Below are 23,294 nucleotides of genomic sequence, written 5' to 3' on the forward strand. Positions count from 1 at the left end.
TGTTTCACAGAGACAAAGGCTGGCTTCTTGCTCGGGCTGCACATCGCGGTGGTGGTGGGGCTGCTGCTTTTCCCCGTGCTACTTTGTCTCCGGGATTCAGGGTGAGGGAGGGCCCTCCACCTGGGATGTGCCAGTCCTTCTGACAGAGGAAAAAGAGGACACAATGAGCCGAGTGATGGCTCTTGAAACTTCTGTTCAGAAGCAGCCGACGCCAGTTCCACTCACAGTTTCTTGATCAAAGGAAGTCACACGGCTACACCTGAAATCAACAGAATGAAGGATGCATAATCCTCTCTCATCAGCCACGACATCTCCATTCCATTAACTGGAAGAGCCCCAGAGCCGAGGACCTGCCCCTAGTTACTATTCTAATAGCATCAAGTCGAGTTGAACAGTTTTACAGCTCAGGGACCCCTAAGAATGCATTAGAGGCATCTGCTCACATCTTGGGGAGCCTCATCCTCTGTCGTACTCACAGGTGCATCTGAAAGTTTCGATGCTGGAACTCTTCTCTCATTCTCCCCCCTTATCGTTCACCTATCTCCCACTTCAGGCCTCATCTGAAATTTTGCTTCCTCCAAGAAGTCCTCCTGGCTTCCCAAGCAGTTAAGCCTTCTGTCATTTAGTGGCATAGCTCCCTGTGAGTCTTCCCAGCACCCTCCACACATCTAACCTGGCCAATGGCCATTGGTTTGGCTAGACTGAACTTTCCCTAAGAACTGGCCCCGTATCTGCCCTGTTCAGTCCTATACCCGAGATCCTAGGACGAGGCCTAACACACTGAAGGCACTCAGTAAATTTTGGCTGAATGAGTGAATGGCAAAAACAGAACTCTTTCACAGAGTATAATCTCTCTCTCTCTCTCCCCCCACCCTATATATATATATATATATTTTTTTTTTTTTAGTGCAGAGCAGTTACTTAAAATTTCTGTCCCCAGACTCTGCAGTCTAAGAGGATTTCATTCTCCTTCTGTATATTTCAATCCCTTAAACTAGAAATCACACAGACCTTGCAAGATGAAAAACGTATGACATGTAGGCAGACACACAAACACACACACTGCAAAGTCTCTTGTAGGTTTTGGTTTTTCTTTTACAGTGTGCAAAACCCCCTGTGACTTTCTTTTATGAATTGGGCCCTTCGGTTTTATAGCCAGCATTATTTGCACTTACTGCAAAGCCATATTCTGGCCGCAGATTTCTTTTTTTTTTTTTTTTTTATAGCCCTGGACATGGGCCCCTGGAGGAAGTCGCTTCACAGAACAGCGGCCAGTAAACTGGGCTCATGTGTCAGCGAAACACTCCTCAGAAAAGCGCACCAACTTCCGTTCGCGCACGTCGCCAGCCTTCACCTTAACACGCACGCCCGAGGGCAGTCCTCTGCTTTCTACAGCTTGTTAGGTCTATCATCTTTTGAATTAATAGTGTTTTTACGAAGCCGTCTGAACTGTGTCATTTCCATGATCAGCACCGCATTGTCATTAATGAATCATCTTCATTTCTGATCCCGGGTAACATGCTAGTTGATCTCCTGTTTCCATGCCTTCGAATGATAGCATCGTTTTCTGCCCACGATCAAATTTAATTTGGACTCTGATTATATTATGCTGTTGAGACTGAAGCGTCAATTTTTGTCAGGCAATTAGGAGCTATAACCTGTGAAGTTAAGTTTGATAGGCATTGTAATTGGATTGTTACAGTAATAGCCTGGAACGTTCCTGTTCCTCCTGTTTCTTTGATTTCTGATGCCTGCTCCCATCATGAGAACCAAGACATTTTGGTTGTTATACAACCTTAGGATGTTTGGGACAACAAGATTGCCAGCCGAAGTTTTTGCAGTGGTGTGTGCTTCCGACTCGAAGTGTGGGATGTTGAAAGTTCTGTGGGATTTAGAAAAATCAGAACAAAGGGAGAGTACCCAAAAAGCGCTGAGCAAAGAAAAGTTACAGGCCTCAGAAGTTAGCTTCGAGATTTATGATGAGTTGCAAAGAAAGAAGCAGCCCAAACGGTATAGAATCCCCTCTCCCTCCCTCCCTTCTTTCTCTCTCTCCCTTCCTTCTCCATCCCTCTCCTACTTTCTCCCTTTCTCTCCTCTCGCTTCCTTCCCCTGTTTCTACCTTCATCCAGGCACTGGGTGAAATACACTATGTATCATCATGGAAAAGACAAGCCTTCCATGCTCGGGCAGTTCACGATGTAATCATGGAGCAGTGGAGACAGGTAAGGACAGTGGGTCCTTACGGAGAACACCTGGGTGCATCAGGAAGTCCTGGACTTTGCTGGATGGATGGGACTTTGCTGCAGGGGAGAGGAGGAGGGTGGTCCAGTTGGTGGGAACAGCAGTTACGGACACCTGGTTGCCTCACAGGATTAGGCTGCCTTAGGGAGCGGTAAGAACTTCTGGGGGATGAAGGCAGGAGATGCGTGGGTGAAGCTGAAACGGGGCAGGTCAGATGATGAGGGAGGGGCATCGGAATTTTATCCTGGAGCTTGTGGATGTTTAAAGGCCAGTGAAGTGGTGATATTGGAGGGTGACTCCAATGACTTCAATAGCATCTTCATCAGTCCTGATACCATGCCCCTGAAACTCATGTGCTTCAAGGCAACCTGACCGCTCTTCACAAATGGAGTTCTGGGCAAGAGCCAGTGCGTGGCTGACAGCCCTTCAGGGAACCCGCTGCACCTAGAGCGAAGACAGGGCTCTTTCGCATGCCCTACAGAAGGCTGACCATACCAGTTATCACCCAAACCGCGGCCCTTTGGGTGAGTGAAGCAGGGTGAGTAGTGGCTTATTACTAACTCCACCTCTGGGATGACAGGTGTCATTGAGGACTATCCTGGGCAAGCCGGGAGGCAGGTCCTGTATCTCTAAGGCCCACGTGGGGTGGTCCGGCTCTGGTGTCCTTCCCCAGTGTCTTCTCAAGATGTCCCCAGCTCTCTGTGGGCCAGCTCTGCTGACTTTTTTTAGTTCCTCCCGCTTCTCCATCCACAGGACATTTGCACGTGCTGTTTCCACTGTCTGAACCTTGGCCTCGTTGCCTTTCACTCACACACAGGCTCCCTTGCCAGCTGGTTCCAGTGTGGGTAGTCGACAGAAGGCATCAGGGGAAGATGCCTGGGCAGGAGGGGAGGCTGGACATTTCTTTCCTTCTTCCATCTCTGCCTCTATGGCAAGAGTTACATCCTCCACAACTCGGCTCTCACTGGTAATTCCTCCTGCATCATCACCTCTGTTTTACTGCCTCATCCTTCCCGTTCTAGGATAGGGAACAGCTCCCAGCCGTGGTTCATCTCTGAGGGCAGCACCATCCTGTTTGCTCTCTTGACGCCCTCATTCCAACCATCAGTGGTGACCTGTTTCCTGCCGGGACCTTGGCTGCTGCAGTACTGAAAACAAACTGCCCCCAGGGAAGGGAAGCTGGTGTGGTTTCTGAAGACAGATGTGAGTGGGCAGAGAATCTCATGAGAGGGGCTTTCAGGTGGAGAAGATGGCACATGGCAATGCGTGGACACAAGGAGGAGGGTCTGTTTGTGGGCAGGTGAGCAGTCCTGTCCCTTCCTTCCTTCCTTCCTTCCTTCCTTCCTTCCTTCCTTCCTTCCTTCCTTCCACAGACGTTTACAGAGCTCCCTCTCCATGCCAGATATCAAAAACAAACATATGGTTACCAGGGGGTAAAAGGGGTAGGGAGGGATAAATTGGGAGTTTTGGATTTGCAAGTACTAACTTCTATATATAAAATAGATAAACAACAAGGTCCTACTGTGCAGCACAGGGGGACTATATTCAATAGCTTGTAACAGCCTATAGTGCAAAAGACTAGGAAGAGGAATGTATACATATATATGTATAAATGAATCGCTACGCTGTGCACCAGAAATTAGCACAACACTGTGACACAACGTTGACTCTACTTCAATTAAAAGAAAAAACAGAGACCTCACGCTCTGAACCTCCGTGGCCGTGTGCGCCTCCCTCCACATTAATGGTTCCTCTCTCCCCAGGTCGAACCTATGTGAGCAGGCGTGGTAACCGTCTTCTCTGCGGATGGCGAGCCCCTTGAGGCCAGAGACAGTGCCTCCCGGACCCGCAGGGACGGCAGGAAAGCTGTGTGTGTGACCCCAGGAGGGGTCGGAGGAGGCGCAGGACAGCCTGGAACCATGTATGCAGGGCAGGAGGCTGACTGGTGACTCAGGGGAGGATGATGGGAGATGAAGCAGGAGGACCAAGGCAGCCCCTGGCCTGAGCACAGAGTCAGGAGCCCTCCAGGCAGCGGCCTTTCATTTCCAGCGAGGAGGAAACCGCGCCTTCGAGAGATGAAGCGGCTGCCCAAGTCACAGGCCGGAGAGGGGCAAAGCCAGGCAGGCAGGCGTTTACCTCTCCTGATGCGGCTTGTTCTGCTCAGTGGTAATCACTCGGGACCACAGAGCTGGGGGCACGGCTCCTGAAGGATGGTCCTGGGCACCATGCCCTGCTTCCTGGAGGAGCCTCCGGCTGGAGCTGGGCTGGGGGCAGCTGGTTCAGTAGGCCCCTTACAGCAGGTTAACGAGCCTCACATCTGGAGGACATCCTGATGGCACCCACTGCTGTGTCTCCGGGCGGGGCTGGACGTGGCTAACCCAGGCCAGCTCACCGCCTGGCGTGGGGCTGGCGCCCAGTCGTCACGCCTGTAACTGCTGTGATTCTTCCAGGGCTGCTGCCACTGCTGCCGAGCTGTGACGCTCCCGGCAGGCCCTGTCTCTCTGGGCCTCAGTTACCCCATCTCCAGGGCTGACCTTCAGTACCTCCTCTACCTGGTTTTACCTCTTCTGGCTGGAGCACAAACAATGACCTTGATTTTCCTCATCTGTAAAATGGTGAGATCACAGTGTCGACCTCATACGCTGTGTGAGGATTAAATGAGATACTATGATGATGAAGTTAGCGGTGGGCGTGGGGGCCACGCTGGTTATCACTGTGACTGATCAGCATAGCTGGGAGGAGGCAGAGCTCTTTCCCTGCGCTTGGCCCAGACGTAGTCCCTCCCTTCCTCCCCCAGTGACTCATGTTTAGCTCTGTAGGCGCTGGGGATTCGTCTAAGCTGAGTTAGAAAACACAAGAGGATGCCCTGTGCTCACGGGGCTCCCTGTCTCCAGGTGGATCTACCATGCAAGGCTGTGTCAGGGGCAATATTAATTCTACCACCTACCACGCGCAAAGCCTGATCAGGGAAGGCTTCCCGGAGGAGGTGACATAGGAGCAAGATCTTTTGGTAAAAGAAGGGAAGGCAAGCGATTTGATCTAGGAACTTAAGGCATCAGAGAATGTGGACAGAGGTGAGCAAGAAAAGACTGACTGGCTGAATTTCCCTGCCTGTCATCAATCTGGGGTTGGCAAAACCTTGCGGTCAAAGCCAGCCTGAGGCTTTCAACTAAGAATGGCTTTCAAAATGAACATTTGCAATTGATTTGAGGACAGGAGATACTACCTTTGAATGTCAGTAAAATAAAATGTTATCTTAAAAAAAAAAAAAAGAGTGTATAGGCCTGTATCACAAAAATGGGTACTCAACAGGATTGTATTTTAACTTCATCAACAAAAATTTCTGGAAAAAAATGTTTCTTCTTTTGCTATAAAAGTACCCACATGATAGCTTAGATTTTGCCTCTTTGTTTGAGAAAGCTAGCATATTCACTATTTGGCTTTTTACAGAAAATATTTGCGGACCCGGGTCGTGAATCCCAGGAAGAGACAGAACATTCGTCGTCCCCGAGCTAAGGAACGTACCAGCCCTTTCAGATGCACTGCTGTCTTTTTTGATCTCGACCAAGATGTTGCAAATTTCACAAACAGTGAACGGAGGCTTCCAAAGTGGTCCCCAAGCCCAGCGTCTGTCCCCTACACCCACCCAGGTCACCATGCAGCCGGGTGACACACATGATCAGGAATCAGGAATGCCACCTTTTCACTTTTCCATGGATTCTGCTGTTCACATTTAAAGCGGTCCTTCTGCCTAAACTCCTCCTGGTGTTTCTTTTTTCCAGCCTCTCCCTGCGAGTTGGGGCCTAAACGACTTAGACAAAAGGCCACTTCCCAAGATCTTTCCTAGACCCTTGTCAGAGCTAGCCTCCAAAAATCTCCTCCCTCTCCTCCCTCCTCTGTGATCGTGGCTGACGGGCTGGGAGGGTCAAAAGCGTAGCTTCTATAAACACAAGTGCTGGGCGTCAAGACCACGCACGGTCTGGGCCATCGCCTGCCTCTGGCCCCGTCCTGGAAGATGCCCTTCCCCTCCCGAGCTGCGAGGGGACCTTTGGGCCACCCTAGGAATGCTGGTCATGCAGCTCTCCCAATGACATGATCAAGCCAGAATAAATTTTAGAAAACTTAATGGAAAAGGCGAAAAACTACACATTAAGAAAACAAATCCGGGTTCCCCGGCGTGCCTTGGACGCCAGCCCCGGTGCTGATAGTCATCTTTATTAACTTTCTGTCCTGCTTCATCCCCAGTGACAATTATCATAGCCCGGCAATCGATACCTCATTAATGGTAAACTCTTGAGCAGAAATCGCAAACTGAGTCTTTCTGAAATGCATGCTCCTCTTTCCAGATTCCCTTGCTGGTGCAAAGGGAAGCATTGTCTACCTGCCTCCAGCCAACCAACAAAACCCTCTGGAGTTGGAGCATCTCACTCGGAATGTGACTGTTAGCTCTGTAAACCAAAGGCATTCATCCTCCCCCAGTGTTACGTCCGGATGAGTGGGGACGTTGAAAAGTTTCCCGTTCCTCTCTGATGTCAGAGATGTTTTAACCAGCTGGGGGCAGAATTACATTCTGGAAATTATAGGGGATGAGGGAAAAAAAAAAGTGAATATTATAAATACAGTAGTCTTTTAGAGTCTGGGCTTCGCTATTAATGCATTATAAAGCAACTTAAAAAATCCTATCAGGAGAAGTGATGTTTGAAGCCACGATATATTTTAAAAGTGTCAGGACACAGGCGAGTTTACATTTGACAAGCAATTTAAATATTTCAATATATTTTATATCTTTGAAAAAAATTGCCATGATCAAAACCTAGATGAAACTCTTTCATTTGGGACCTGGGTAGGAAAACACTGAGCTACAAATCTTTTTGACAATGTGGATTCTGGGTGTTACATAACCAGTTTTTAATCTTCTGAAATATTTCATTGCCTGGGAAAGCAAATCAGGGAGGGGTATTGTGTGCTGTTAAATTCATTTGTCTTAACACCCTTTCGCTTTCTTGTTCTGCTTTGATGGTCTGATTACGTCTCTACATAAATTTAAGCCGGAATTCATTCTGAGTATAAGCCTTATCTCTTTCCTCGGTGGCGATATGGGACGCAGAGGGTCTTTTTTTCCCCTGTGCTTCAAAGTGAATTTAGTGGTGACTGGTGTCTGCCGTGGCAGAAAAGCCCATTTATTTATCCTCATAATCAGAGCAGCGCAGACAACGGAGCCCAGCGCTTCCTCATTTCAGGTTCAGATGGAGCAAAGATTTATTGACCACGTACTATGAGTTGGGTGCCCCGCTAGGCATGGCCCTGCTAGGAGGAAACAGTCCAGCTTGCCTGCGTTAGCTCTTTAAGCCTGTTGGCTATTTGGACCAGGAAAAACAATTAGCTTGCCCTCTGCCCTGGGGGATGGAGCCGGGAGCTGGTCCAGGCTGTCTGAATCCAGCCCACCTGGCCTAAATCATGGTCCCCTGCCGTGACTGGGCTGGGGAGGGCCCTCCCTGGGGGGCGGGATGTGCAGACAGGAAAGGAATGGGAATGCCTGGAGGCAGGGAGGTGGGTGAATGCTACTTCCTGTGCCTCACATTTCTGGGGGGCTCATCTCCAGGTTGGGGGTGGGGCAGGGCTGCATCGGCTTTGGGTCATTCTCAATTGCCACAGGAAAACTTCTGCTCCTGCCCTTTTATTGCTCCCCAAATTTCTTGTGCAAATTCTACCCCCCCCCTTTTTTTTCCCCTTGGCACCTTCAGTGAAATAGTCCCCAAAACAAGGCAGCTCCTCACTCAGCTCCCCAGTTCTGTGAAGGGACCAGAAAGCCACCAGAAGGACCCAGGCTTCTTGCACATGGAAGTGCCACCTGTGAGTGGCTCCCCTGAGACACCTTAGCCAGAAAATGCACCAAATTGGGTATTCTTGAGCTGAGGAGGGAGTCATGCCCCATGGACAGAAAGCTGTGCCTTCCAGTCATGGGGTGTCAGACGGGGAGATGGAAATGTTTCATCTACAGACAGCTCAGAAGGAAGGCTTAGCAAATACAAATATAGGACACCAGTTAAATTTGAATTTCAGGTACACAATGGGGGGAACAGCATGTGCAAAGGCCCTGTGGATGGAGGAGTGGGAGGAACCAAAAAAAGTCAGCGGAGCTGCCCTGCAGAGAGCTGGGGACATACTGACACTGAAAAGGATTATTTGTTGTGTATGTTGAACTGTGTAAATTGAACTGGCCTTTTGCATTTTTCTGGTAACTCTATCTGAAGGGCAGGCTGTGTTTCAGGGGCCTTTGTCCTAACTGGTATCTATTCAGGTGCAAAGGAGCCAGGTTGCCTACTGTATTAATTATTTTTTTTGTATGTGTGTGGTGATGGCAGAATTTATTTCAGTTAGAAGGCGAGGCTTTTATGCCTTCTCTCCACAATCTCTCTCAGCACTGTTTCCCCAAGCCAGCCCAGAAGAATGTAGAGGCACGCACAGTGTGCTTATTAATATATACAAAGCACGGTACTTCTGTTTTAAAACTGATCCCTTAGGCCCCTCTTTGAACTAGATGGCCACCCAGAGTCCCTCCAGTGGAGGAAATCTGCAGCCTCTTTGGCTTCAATCAAACATGCTTTTAGTGAGTCTCTCTCTGATCAGTTAATCCCCGTTTGGGTCCGATAGTTGGCAAGGCTGCTGCCCTGACTCCCACCTGTAAGCAGATGGAATCATCTCTGAGAAAAGCCACATGGATCACGTCATCCCTGGGCTTACAAAGCCTCTCTGGAAGGTTACCGGTTGTAGTCATTAGAGACAAATCACCTGGCGAGCTCTTACTCATGCTTCAGGGCCCCGCTAAATGCCCTTTCTTCTAGCAAGGATTTCTCACCCTGACCTACGCCTCTCTCTCACTCTCTCCAGCCAGCTCAAGGGTTGGCTGCCCTCTGTGTGCCTTCGGGCACCTTGGAAACCTCCCATCAGAGCTGTTGTCACCATGTAATTCCACAGCCGGTGTGCCTGCATCTCTCCCTAGACTTTACGCTCCTTGAGGGCCAGACATCACCCCATCCATCGCTGTGTCCCGGAGCCCAGCAGAGGCTGGTCCAGCACAGGAGTCCAGGACAGTTTTGCCGCATGACCAACATCTGATAATACAGTGAATCGACCGACGGATGAATCAGTGAATGAATGGATTGCACCCTGTTTTCTGTGACTCAGCAAAATATTCATGATACAATATTACATGAAGAAGTCAGCAGAATGGCTTTTATGCAAAAAAAAAAAAATTAGATACATATTCTAAAAATCACAATGCAAAAAGAGGAAGCTTACATGCAAAAGCAAGGACAAGACACACTGATCCCACACACATAAGGCGAAGGATGGAAAGGTGATGCACGCGGCAGCCTTGACCTTGTACAGGATGTCAGGTTCACCAGCCCAGGGCTGCAGGGCTGACCCACCGCTGGTGGTCCCGGAGGTTCTCAGTGGTGCCTGTGATTCTTTTCCCGTGGAGGGCGCCTCCCGTGGGGGGCTGCCAAATGCACAAAACCCAGAACTAGCCACAGGAATGCTCGGGGGCAGGGTGGAGGAATAGTTTTCAGTTTCTGGCTGCCCGGTCTCACCTGCCTTTGGTATTTACACTTCTCTCCCTCTGGGGAAAGTCTGGCTTCTGTGTTGACTCAGCAGAAGAGGGCTGGCTGCCCACCTCCTTCTGCTGCCTGCCTCCCCTCAAGCTCAAGACAAGGGGTACAGATCCTTCCCCCAGCAGCCGGGGGGTGCAGCCGGGGGGAGGGCTCAGGACTGGCCTCCTGCGGCGGGCTTGTGCCAGCGGTGGTTGGTGGTCCTTGAGTGGTTGCTGATGCTCGGTTCTGCTCCTGCAGGGCCACCCAAGCCTGCTTCTCAGCCTCCCGTCAGATCTGTCCGCTGCCAACATTCCAACAATAAACTCTCTGCCTTTGTTGCAGAAAGCAGCCAGAGTAAGTTTCTACTAATTTAAACCGAGAACCCCGGGGAATCCAAAGGTTAATTGTTTATGCAGCTGGTCAATATGCAACCCATCTGGGGCCCTCCTGTGCTCAGTCATATGCTGGGAGACTCTGCGGGATCCTGGCAAATCCAGGAAAGTTTTAAACCACTCCTGCTCAGAGCCCGTGCTGTGGACTGAATGTTTGAGTCCTTCAAAATCCAGATGCGGAAGTCCCAGTCTCCCGTGCGATGGTATGAAGAGGTGGGGTCTTTGGGAGGTAGTTTGGTTTAGATGAGGTCACGAGGGTGGGGTCCGCATGGTAGGATTCGTGCCCTGATAAGAAGTGAGAGACTCGAGCGTCTCCTTACCACCCGGTGAGGACACAGTGAGAACATGGCCACCTCCCTGCCAAAAAGTGGGCTTCACCAGGAACTGCGTCTGCCGGCGCTTTGATCCTGGACTTCCAGCCTCCAGAGAGTGAGAAATGAATGCCTGTCGTGTAAGCCCCCCGTGTGTGGTATTTTGTTACAGCCGCCTGAGCTAAGACCCCCCCAGGTCTGACCCCCCAGATCCATTCAGGGGGTGGAGCTCTCATCCTCAGTTCTGATAACCACCCATCTGTCTCCACCACGAAACTCCCCCCCATCAGACTGTCCCAGACATTTCCTCATGTCCAGGCAGCCGGCCCGGCACCCGAGCCCAGCGCCTGCCCGGGACTCGTGGGCCAGTGACAGGCCTGCAGTGGGGGCAGGGCCCGGCCACCCGCTGTCACACCGCCGGGTCCTGCTGCCTGCGTGTTTCCCACCCCAGTACCCCAGGCCCCGTGCCCCTTTTATTGTTCACCTGGCGTGTTTCATCTTGGGCCTCTTCACCAGTGGCCCATTTTCTAGAAGCCCCATGTGCCTGCCAGACTGGACGTGCCCAGCATCAGCCACCGGGTCTGTCCCGCACCCTCAGTGCCCAGCTTCCCCAAACGAGCTGGTCTAGGGCCGCCCCACCCCCACCCTCAGGGCCCCGCTCAGCCAGGAGCAGTGACCTCATTGCCTTCTCGGTAGGAGGGACTGGTGATGGAGATGCAGCGAACACACCGGCCACGCCAGAACAATCGCAGGCACACCGGGTGCGGCTGCAGGGCAGTGGGGATCTGGAGAAGGCCGAGAAGGACGGCTGTGATCTCCAGGATCACAACTGCCCACTTGCCACCTCCTCCAAGTGTCAAGACACCAAGGCCTCAGAACCAAGGCCTGGATGCCTCCCAGAGCCCATCGCTGACAGCAGGGCCAGGACACACAGTAGGTCTGCGCCCCCACCGCCGGTCTGCAGAGACGAGGCTGTGTCCCCCGTCTGCAGGGCAGACTGAAGACCCTGGGCAATGACATGAGTGGTAGTTATTTTCAGAGCCTGGGTGACCTTGAAAATCTCTCACCCTCTTTTTAAAAAAAAAGTTAATTAAAACAGAAGGAGGTTAGACCAGAAGACACACCTGAGATGTTGGTTAATAATAACAAGAGGCAAGAGGAGAGTGTCATTTACCCAGTGCTCCCCGTGTGGGGAGCTTTGTACACACGTGACCCCACTCAGCCCCATCTCGGCGCTGACCTTCAGACCAATGACGCTGGGAGTGTCCTTGGCTCTGTTTTACCACAACTATTGCTCTTCGGTCCAGAAAAGGCACTGATGCCTTCACGACTATACACAACCAAAGTGAAATGCCAATGGCTGTCAGAGTCCTGCCTTAGTCGGGAGCGAGGGGACCTGGCTGTGTTCATCTGATGGCACTTCCGGTCACTGAGTCCCTAAATGGACAGCTGGAAAACTGCTAATTGGTAACCGATCATATTACCTTGTTAGGAAGATAGATGGCGAGGACAGCAGCGGGGACAGCAACCCCAGCATCGAACACTGTCATTATATGTGAGTTACATTCAGTATTTAGTCACCCTGTGAGCATGTAAAATTTAGATTTCAGTTCCTGGACCATTTATCTCTAAGGATCTCTAGTTGGGTATTGACATCTAATCTGGGAAGCCAAACCCCACCAAGGCAGCGATGAGGTTTGAAAAGGAGGCCTGGATGGAGCCATCCCTCCAGGCTCCAAAGTGAACCCCTCTGATCCGGTTAAACACTGAGGGTTCATTTATTAATATCGCTGGCAGAAAAAAATCCTGCCCTTGTCTTGAGGGTATATACATGGAATCAACATTTTCTTGCTGGAAGAGACAGAGATGGATCTTCTAGGGTCAAACTCTGTTTTTGTTGTAGGTAAGGAAGTTAGCAAGAGAGGTTGAGAGTCACACAGGGTCCCATAGTGGGTTGGGGTCAGAGCCAGGACCATGATCAATTTTCTGGACCTGCCCTGCAGGGATGTGCATGTGAGAAGCTCATGTGCTGCACACGTCCATGGCCCCCGCTGGGCCCCAGAACAGGCCGGCTTTCCCCTAGCCCCATCCCCGAGTGTGTGAAGCCCTCACGTTCTTCCGCTCCTTTGTGCTTACTTCTGCCTCCTTCTTAAGCATCCATACACATCCCGACTGTCTGAAGAAACTTTTTCCTTCTGTGGCCAGTTGCCCCACCTTTCGAGGGCCTAGAAGACAATCGGGCATTTAACAGCCATTAAGAACTGTTAGTGGAGGGATGAACAAATTCAGGATGAAAACTGGAATCCCAGGAAGTTCCCATATGTGGACCACACCCCTTCGCACCTGCGCGTTGCTTTAAATGTCACGTCTGTAAGTTTTATGTGAAGTTCCTACAAAACACGTGAAGCTATTTCTGTGTTTCCTGCAAACATCTAACACGAGATATTTCATTTAGAGTTTAGAACAAGAAACAAGTCTCCCCCCTCCTCCCCGGCCTCATTCATGGCTTTCGGACAATCCGCATTATTTAACAATGAGCTTCCCTCTTTGCTTCAGTCACTGGGAAACTCAGAGCCCAGATCTAAACTGAGTCACAGCAACTGTGCCGACTCTGCCTTATTAAACTCACTTTTTCTTATTTCTAGTCCTATTTTATTAATCGTATTTCATGTTGGCTGTCCTCAGATCCTTTTTTTTTAAATTGAAAGACACAGGGTATAAATACATCTGATGAGTACATTTTAAAAATAACCTTGTGGAGGAATAACACTCTGCACTATTTCAGGATTCATCGTCTAGGTTGCAGATTATCTAAGCTTCTGGGGTTTTCTGATTATAAACAACGAGGAGACTGAGTCTTTGTATCTGAAACCCTTTCTCCCCCACCTTTGCCCCCACTGTGTGGTGGGGTCCCATGTCCTTGCAGGCCCCCCATCTATTCTGCAGGCTCCTTGAAGCAGTGCATGCCTCCTGCCTCCTTACCCCTTATAGGTCCACCGTGAAGGCGATCTGAATGGACCAAACCCTACAGCTTTCCACAGTTCTTTCTTTAATGCTTACAAGAGGTGGGTAGGAATGGAAAGGAAATAAGCTAGAAATCCAAATGCTGATTGTTATCATTTCTTATTAAATTTGGTAGAATGACTGGTTTCCTAACATTTTATACAAGGTCCTTCTGAGTCTGACAACAAATTAACTCTCTAGCCTCTTCAGTTTTGCACCTTACCCTGCTCCTTCCACCTCCCACACATCAGTCATATAAAGAGTATTTCTCTGGTCTTCAAGCATCAAATGCCCTTACCTTCACTTTTTGCCCAGGTGAACTCCTATTCATCCTTCAAAACCCCAACGAAATGACTTCTCTTTCTGAGAAAACTTTTTTGAGCTCCCACACCTGCATATAGTAATTTGCTCCTTTGTGTGTGTGTGTGTACATCTGTGAAATCAATGTTGATGTGTGTGTTACTGGAGCAATTAGACATTGTATTGTGCTGAATGATAGTTTCAACTTGAAGGAGTGGTTAAGGGCCCAGGCCTCCTGGACTCAAATCCCAGAGCTGCCACTTAGTAGTCATGTGACTTCGAACAACGTATTTAATGGATTTCTGCCTTAGTTTCCTCATCTGCTAAATGAAGTAACAGAGTCTCCCCCCATAGGAAGATGACAAGGTACCTGAAGTCCGGTGCTAAGATAGGACCCGGCCTGTCACAAGCTCTGGGTCAAGACCAGCTCTACTTTTAATCTCTCTTCTTCCCTTGACTCTAGGATGGGGTGTCCATCATGTTTCTGCCAGATACAGACACTGTGGAGTGAATGATTGAATGAGAAGGTTGGGTGATGTGAAGCGTTATTCCTTCTCCGGGGGGATTTTGTTTATTTTAGGGGAGGGTCTCCGTCCTTTCTTTCTAATAGCAAAATAAGCCCGGGCCTGGGGAGGGGCCTTCCTGGGGAGGAAGGAGCCACACAAGCCTCTGGAGGGGTGTCGTCTTCCCCGCTCAGTCCTCCCTCCCTTCCTTTGGGGATGGCGGTGGAGTCGGGCACCCACAGATCCAACTGGTGAGCTGCTTTCAGGGGAACTGCCCCTCAAACAAGCCAATGCAGGAGCCTGCGGTGGAGCTGGGCCCCCCGAGGGAAGGAAGCTGGCTCCCTCAGGGCCTGTAGGGAGCACAGAGGGGACGTGGAACTAACCTGGGGGTTTTAGCAGCCAGAGAGCCTGGAGGGCTTCCAATACCTACCCCATATCCAGCAAGCTTTCCTGGGGTTCCACTGGGCCTGGGACCCTCAGGAACCAGGGCCTGAGAAGGAGCTACACCCATCCAGCAAATTACTGAGCTGAGTGTCAGACTCACCCCAGGGGATGCCCTGGTCCAGAGGCGGGAGGTAAAGATGGACAGCTTGGTAGATAGCTACAACCTTGCAAGAAAAACACCCACTCTAGAACATTCCCAGTGAGACACTATGATCAGGAAGAATGCTAGGAACCCAGAGTAGACTGGTGTGACCCAGTGGTAGGGTGCACGGAAGACTTCCTGGAGGAGGTGAGGTCTACACTGCTACCCAAAGGAATGAATGGGAGATGCCCTGGTCAGGTGAGAAAGTTTTGAACAGGTGAATAAAGTAAGTTTAGAAAAATTTTTTTCCAAGTGTTTCTGAGCTTCCGACATGAGGCCTTCCCAGTGTGACTCCACTGAGGCAGGCTTTTAACCTTGTGTGGCTCAGGAGCGGGTCAAAACTCTCTGAGAGTTGGGGAACCTATTGCCAACTGGTACCTGGCACAGGCCCCCTGTGGCTGTTATTTTAAAATCTGTATTATGTTAGATATAACATGGGGCTCACTTAATGATTTGTGGCCCTTAATGTTGCCGCTGCTCACAGCCGCAATGAAAATAGCATTAATTCCCCTTAAATGTCTTGCAAAACACTGGGGGAAAAAAAAAAGCATTTCTTGGAAACAGCATTCTCTACCACTCCCTGTGATCACATCACCAATGTAGGACTTCCTTAGGCTGACGAGTTTCTTCTGTATAATTCAGATTATAAATTGTGATTTAAAACTCTTGTGATAAGAAGCCCCATAACCGCTAAAATTAGGGTGTTTAGAGATGTCCTAACTGTGTCTGTTTCACAGCTGGAATAGACCTCTTTGGGGAGGGTTTCACCTCGGTGGGGCTGGCAAAGTACAATTAAGTTAGTCCAAGTCTAATAAAGTCGTGGGGAAACGGCGAGCTGTAAGAACCAAAAATAAAACAAAGATAATTTAATCATTAAAATTGGCGCTGGTTTTGAGGACCTTCATCACTATGGAGATGTTCTAAGCAGATTCCAGCTTGCATTTTAATGGTGGACTTAAATAAATCTGAGTCCTGGAGAGAAGCTGCTAAGTGTATGGAGTCTGAGCTCATCGGAGACACGGCTCCGATGTGGAGTTAAAGCCGGGTCGTCGATCGCAGGGGAGAAGCCCTGCGATCCAAGCCCTGTCTGGTTTTTTTTGTTATTTTTAAAATTTATTTTCAAGTTCTTGGAGTTTTGCAGCCAAGCTGAAACTCTCTAGCCAGGCACGTGGGGCCCTCCCCATTCAGGAGCCCATTTCCTTTCCAAATTCCCGTGGCCTGAACCCACCTCTCAGGTACATGGGGCTCATCCCTCCTTCAGGGACCATCTCAAAATCACCCCGTCTCATGGTAGCTCTGAACCCTTGTTCATTCCTGGAACCCTTGTTCAAAGAGTGGGCTCTGGAGACCACCTGAGTTCAAATCCCGGTTCTGACCTTTACTGAGACTCAGTTTCTTTATCTGTAAAATGGGGCTAACAATAAAATCTGGCCGGAGGGTGGCCGCTGGGGTAAGGCGTCAGTGCCCTCTCTGTGCCTCGAAGCTGCTGCGTGATTACTGTAAATTACCCTCGTCACCAAGGCGCTTGCCCCTCCCGTCTCCCGGGGTCATGGATGCAAATGGGCTTTTTCTTTACTGGAGTTTCCATGCCTTGTAGAAGGAAAAACATACATTTCTGCAAGCAGTAGATGTTCAACGAAGGGATTTAATGAATAAACAGATACCTGCTCACAGCAGCGTGTTTCTGTCTGCGGAAAGTGAATGATTTCTGTGTCATCCTGTGTGACTCTTAGGAGTCCATCTCTGGTGCACTTCTGATAATGGGGAGCACACTGAGTGTCCCCAGATGCTGGGCACTGGGCTGAGCAATTCCTACAGAACTCCAAGAGGTAAACACTCATTAGAATCCTCAAAGGCTGGTTCCGTAGTTGGAGTCCCTAAGTCCAGCTAGCTGCTGGAACAGAAGACCCCCAGAGGATACTTCCGAATCAGCCATCCGTTCACGATGGGCGTTTCTGCCCAGGGACAGCTCCCTCCACATAGTACCTTGCAGACTCAGGCTTCTCCCACCTCATGGCTCCACCATCACCTTACGGTCCCCCCACAGAGGGAGGAAAGCTAAGCTGGGGCATGGAGGAGGCGGCCCCACTTCTTAACAGCTCGCCCTGGACGTGATACAGCCAGTGAGATTATCACACGACCACACCTGGATGCAAGGCAGTGGGGGTGCTGGGAAGCGTGGTTGGGGGTCCGCTGCTGTGTTGGTGCCATCAAGGACCGGTTTCTCATGGCTCCTCCCAAGTCCGCGGTCAGTGAGTCGGGTCACGTGGATAGCCTGAACACAGCCAGGAGAATTGACACCACCGCCACTGGCAAAAGCTTTGGTTGGTTTTTGGTGAGCTGATTTACCAACAGATGGCTGGCCTCCTCCTGGTGACTAGGGCGCATGATGGAGGGGGAATGCGAATTGTTGGGGGCACCTGGTCGTCTCTGCTAGGTGCAATAACAACCCCATTTTAAAATGAGGAAATGGAAGTTTCGGCATGCTAACTGACCTTCCCCTGGACTTCAGAGCTAGTAAGAATTGCATTAAGAAAGGCTTCTATCTCCAGCTCTCACCGCCCTGCCATCTGGCCTCCCAAACCCAGAACATCCACCTGCAAGATTATTAGCAACTCTATTTTTAACGTATCCACGTGTTTACCCTCCCCAAAACTATTTTAGAACGATCGAGGGAAAAGAGGATGACTTATTTTTCTGCAAGTGGATTTCATTAAAATCGAAGCCACTTTGTTTCCTCTTTCATCATCATTAAAAATAAATTTCTCTTTCTTCGTCCGAGAATTGTTATCCGAAACATTATTGAATAGGATCCCACAGTGATGAGCATTGTTCTATCGCTGTGAAGGCCCAAACAGCATTTTTTTTCCCCTTTCTCCCAGAAAATGTGGTGGCTGACTATTTTTTACGGAGTATTTTCCTAGTAAATCTCCCTGCTAAATTGGCCACTTTATTCATGATGATTTCTTCAAATATATCATTCTTGTGGCACAATATGAATAATGAAGAGGAATATTTTCAAACACATACAGGGCTCTGAATAAAACTAATGGGCGAGGCATTAAGCAAAGTCGAAAGGGACTTGATCAGTCCTCAGATGCCTTGGAGGGAGACCGAGGGTTGCATAGACCCCCCACCATCCAGAGACCCTCGGTCCCTGGAGAAGTCTCATCACCCCTGGCCTTGGTCCCAGCCTCCAGGGCTGGCCGGGACATCACATCCCGTGTAGCTGTATCTCTCAGCGTTGCCTCGCACAGCAGCCATCAGCACACCTGTACTCAGCCTCTATCTGACAGGTAGGATGCGCCCGGGTTAGACAGGAGCGGGAGCCAACCTCCAGGATTTGGACCAGCTACGCCACCCGCTGGCGGTGAGGCCTTGCGAAAGCTAGCCCACTCCTCTGAGCCTCTGTCTCCTCCTCCTGAAAATGGGGACACTTAGACCTGTTAGAGGCGCATGCATCTCACTGTTTGTAAAGTCCCAGAACGCGGCTGGCGGGTGTGCAGTGCTTTATGTCACCATCACCACCATCATTATTGCCACTCTGACCTACCTCTTGTCGGGTGCCCTGGTGGCAGCTCTGGGATGCAGTCTGGCCTCCCTAAGCAGCACCCTCCATGGGGCAAATTGTCGTGGCTTACCATGTTTTAAATTACCAACATTTAGAAAATCTGGGCACTCCAATCATAAGACTTTCTGACTTCTCTTGGGGGAAGAAAAAAATCAGTTTTCCACTGTTCTCAGCTCTCAGATGCCCTCTGCACCTGATCTGCTTCATTACGCCTGCTTGTGTAGACATGTGAGTTTGTGGTTCCCCTTTGGGTAATGGTGAATGGACTGGGACTGGTTTCTGGGTCAAGAACGCTCCTGGGGCAGAATGGAGGACAAGAGGCAGAGGCAGAGAGAAGAGCCTGGAGGCCGCTGTCTCAGTGCAGGGCATTCTTATTACTGGCGCTCTCTCTGTTGTTGGTGTCGGCCACAAGTTCATGACCATCGAGGCAGGAGCTTCAAGAGACCAGAGATGCTGCCTCAGCCTCCACTTCGCAGGACAAGGGTCCCACGGGGTGTCCCCCTACCCCCGTCCCCAGCCCACCTGGCCTGGTGCTCAGAAGCCACGGGTGTTTATTTCAGAGTGAGAGAATTGATTTCATGCCCTTATGTCCAGTCAGACACTCAGCAAACCTTTTTCAAGCACCTGCTATGTGCTGGGCACCATGCACATTTCTCTAATATTATTTTCTTTAATTAAAAGCATCGTTCATAGCCTTTACCTGATGTTGTTTGATGTCATACATTTGTCTATTTGTACAGGGAGTCTCTCTGCCAGTTTCTGGGGGTAGAAACTCATTTTGTTCGCCGCTGTATTGCCTGGTGCCCAGAACGGTGTCTGGAACCCAGCCAATGCCCAGTACAATTTCTTGAATGGATGAATGAGTACGTTCTCCACACTCTCTGGTGTGAGCATTACCCATCTCCCTGTTACCAGACAAGGCACAGGGTTTCCAGGAGGACGGGCACAGTACAGGGGTTAGAAGCAAGGACTGTGGAGTCAGACAGATCTCCCGGGTGTCTTATTGCCTTTTATTTCTTTTCTCTCTCTGGGCCTTGGTTCCCATATGGAAAAACAGGAATCATAATAGACCCACTGCACCTGACAGTTGTGAGGTTAAGTTAAATCAGATAAAGAGCTTAGTTCAGGGCCCGGCGTACAGACAGCGTTCAGTGAATTGCATCCAAAGTCAAGCCTTGGGAGGTAGGACTGCGATGGGTGGGATTTCTATTCTCTGGCTCCTTTTTCTCACCAAGGGCCAAGACTGATCAATGGAGAGGTGTCCCAGGTGCTGCAGAGGCTGGGGCTGTGGTCCAGGAGAAGGCAGGGTGTCCGCTGTCAGCTAGAGGGCTGCAGGAGAAAGATGCTGGGGAGACCAGGGCGCTGAGCTCAGCCTTGCCTTGGCCCCTTCCGGCCCGTCATGTCCTCTCTGAGGGCTCCGTGTGGTCACAGGTGTGTTCACTGAGCATCTAGATCTGTGCCCAGCACTGTGCGGGGTCTGGGGTCCCAGAGCTGGAAGAGGCACAGCTCAGTGAAGCTCTCTGCCTCATGGAGGAGACTGACGAGAAAGAGAAATGGACTGCATTTGGTTTTTATTGCTGCTGTAACAAATCACAAACTCAGTGGCTTGAAACCATACGGATTTATTATCCCACTGCCCTGGAGGTCGGAAGTCCAAAATGGGCTGGCAGGGCTGGATTGCCTTCTGGAGACTCTAGGGGAGAATGTTTCCTTGCATTTTCTTGCTTCTAGAGGCTGACCTCACTCCTTGGCTTGTGTCCATCAGTCACATCAACCTTCACTTCTCTCGTCACCTCCTCCCTCTTAATAAGGACAGTTGCAGTTCCGTCCCGTCCACCTGATAATCTGGGAGCGTCTTCCAATCTCAAGATCTTAACCACATCTGCAAAGTCCCCTTTTCCTTGAAACATGGTATAGTCACAGGTTTGGGGTAGTGAACGTGGACATCCTTGGGGGGGCATTATTTTGCTGACCATAATGGCACCAGGACTGGTGCACTGCTCTGGGCCATGGTGGGACACGTCATGCAGTTTGAAACTCAAGGGTTTCATCATCCAGGAAGTCAGAGTTTGAACCAGCTGATCCTCAAGGCCCCGACCCTGACCATTCTGAGATCTACACCGGTATTCTGGCTTTGCGGCGGCTGAGTCCGCATCTCGGCAAATTGTAAACAGCAGAAACAAAAGTCAGGCCCAAGAAGACAGGCTCCCCTCCTGAACACTCTCCTATCTTCCTCCTGCCGGCTCTGCAGTGCCCTGCCACCGGGGGACAGAGCTGCGTGGACCAAGAGTGTTTCCTCAAGTAACTCCAAGGAACTTTGACACTGGCTGAGGGTCCTTAAAAAAAAAGAGTTGAAATGACGCTGAGGAACACCCCTCGTCACCCACACCTGCCCCTGCCACACAGAGACAATCTCCTTTTGAGCCATGCTTTTCCTAAAGCTTCCCTTGCTTGGGTGCGTGATTCATCACAAGGAGAAACTTCAGTCACATTGGATTACACTCGGCACCAGCTAAAACAGGAAAGATGCTCGCTGAGTCATCCCGGAGCTGGGGGGGGGGGGCGGTGGGCAAAGGCCGCAGCTCTGAGCTGCGTGCGGGTCTGGAATGCGGGGGGCCCTCGGGCTGGGCTCCTTCATGGACTGGACCGGAGCTTCCGGAGGAGAATCTGCCTTTTTTCCGTCGCCTCCCAAAGGAAGCGCAAGGGACAGTGGACTGTGAAGCACCTTCTATGCGGCCTCTGGGTCTCGATGGGTGAGGGGCACTGGGAGCCCCCGGGCTCCTTTGGCAGGTGCTGGTGGGTTGAGGACAGAGTCGATGGGAGCGTCACCCACCACGCATCTGCCCCTTGCATCTTCACTTAATATTTTTAGTTCCCAAGCCCTGACATCTAAACTCCCCGCACTGGGGCTCGGGCGGCAGCCTGCCAAGCTTCCTGTGAAGTCACCCGCCGCACAGCATCCTCACTCTTCCTCCTGCAGAGCGAGTCACCCAGAGCGGATCATCTCGGAGGAAAAGAGAATGCTGGCACTGAGAGGGGTGGGTGGTGACGGAGGTGACAGCAGCCACCTAGGAACCTGACTCAACTAGACAGGACATGGAAGTCGGTGGTTCCCTCGTCTTTGGAAAGGCATAGCTTCTCCATCTTTCCCCATGTTTACACACACACACACACACACACACACACACACACACACACACACACACAGCTTCCACGTCTGTGCGAAAGATAAAATAGATGCTCATCTCTGGTGACTTTAAGGCATCCAGGACAATTTTTTCTTGTTTTCTAATTTTTAAAAATGTTTAGAATACTTATAGCATAAGGGAGGGAAAATCTCTAGAAAAAGGGAAAAAAGCCTAAAGAAAAAAAAAAAAATCCCAGTGGACATGATGGCAAAGAGGCAAAAATCAAGAGGTTAAATAAGAAAAGAATGTAAGGAAATACAAATGGAGTAGGATCATCAAATTTACATTGCTTTTAGGGTAGAAAACAGAAAATTGACATGAAAAATTGGGGTTAAGACAAACCTGAGAATCCTCCTGGCATGAAGAAGCAAAGGAAAAAAGAAAGACTGCTGAGAGAGTGTAGGGCCAGTACAGATAACAGAAAGAAAGATCACTGATCACACATTTTAAGGAAGAAAGAAACTGGAAGAGTAGAAATAAAAGTTATAATAAAGATGGTAGGAGAAAATTTCCTTAAACTGAAAAAGGAGCTAAGGGTTGAGGTCTAAAGGACATACAATGGCCTTATTTTAAAGATGCTAATATTGGGAATTAAGGCCAAGAGAAAGCACATGACTTGATCAAGGTTTCAGGACTCGCTGGGTGGCATCCTCTTCCATTTTTTATCTGCCCTGTACATGCTGGTGAACACATGTGTGTGCACGTGAGCACATGTGCACGTGAGTGTGTCAAGAGAATGAGAGGATAGAAACAGAGAGGGAAAAATACTTTCAAAGATGGCAGCAGGCCCCGTGGTTAAGCATTAGACTCTAGGTCTGGCTTGGTTCCACCAGGCTCTACTACGAACAGTACTAGGACCCTCATCATAATGTTCTTGTGAGAGTTCACTGAGATGAGGCATGCGAAGCTCCCAGCAGAGCAGCAGACAGGGAGTGAGCACTCCAAATCGGTGAGGTGCTATTACCAAGGTTTCAAACGTGAGAGTGATTGAGACGCAGAGGGTGTCTTGGAGAAGAAGACACAGGCAAGCAAGACGTCAGGCTTGAGGAAAGACATGCACAGGGCTCTCTTCTGCAGGGAGGAGAAGGACATGGGACATTGACTAAGCAGTGCTAGGGTTAGGGTATAACTTCACTGTCTGGGCATCATGGGCGCTCAGTCAGTGTCCAGCATCTCTTTAACCTGACGCAGGCATCAGCAAGGTGACAGTCCATCAGAGCATGTGAAGCATCTACTGCTTGCCCTGCACATCCCATCAGAAGTCTCAGGTGCTGCGGACGCGCGGCAGGCGAGGGCAACATCGTGGTGACAAGTCTTAAAGAAACCAGTCAAGTGGACCAATGTCTTGGATCATACCTCTTGAAATACGTGGTGAAAAGTCACTTGAGAGAGTCACACATTTTTTGAGCTGCAAAGAATATTTGTATTTGGGTATTCCAACCCCCTCCCGCTTTCACATTCCAGAGGAGGCAAAGCAGGTGCAGAGAGTGGAAATGACTTTTATAAGCTTATTTATCTTCCCAGTGGCGGGAGGGAGGCTAGAACCCAGGGAATATCAGGTAGTTGACCGGCAGTTTGCGTTACCAAGCAAATGACTGGCAGCT

This window comes from Camelus ferus, chromosome 6 (genome assembly GCF_009834535.1).
Source record: "Camelus ferus isolate YT-003-E chromosome 6, BCGSAC_Cfer_1.0, whole genome shotgun sequence".
In the NCBI taxonomy this organism is placed as follows: Eukaryota; Metazoa; Chordata; class Mammalia; order Artiodactyla; family Camelidae; genus Camelus; species Camelus ferus.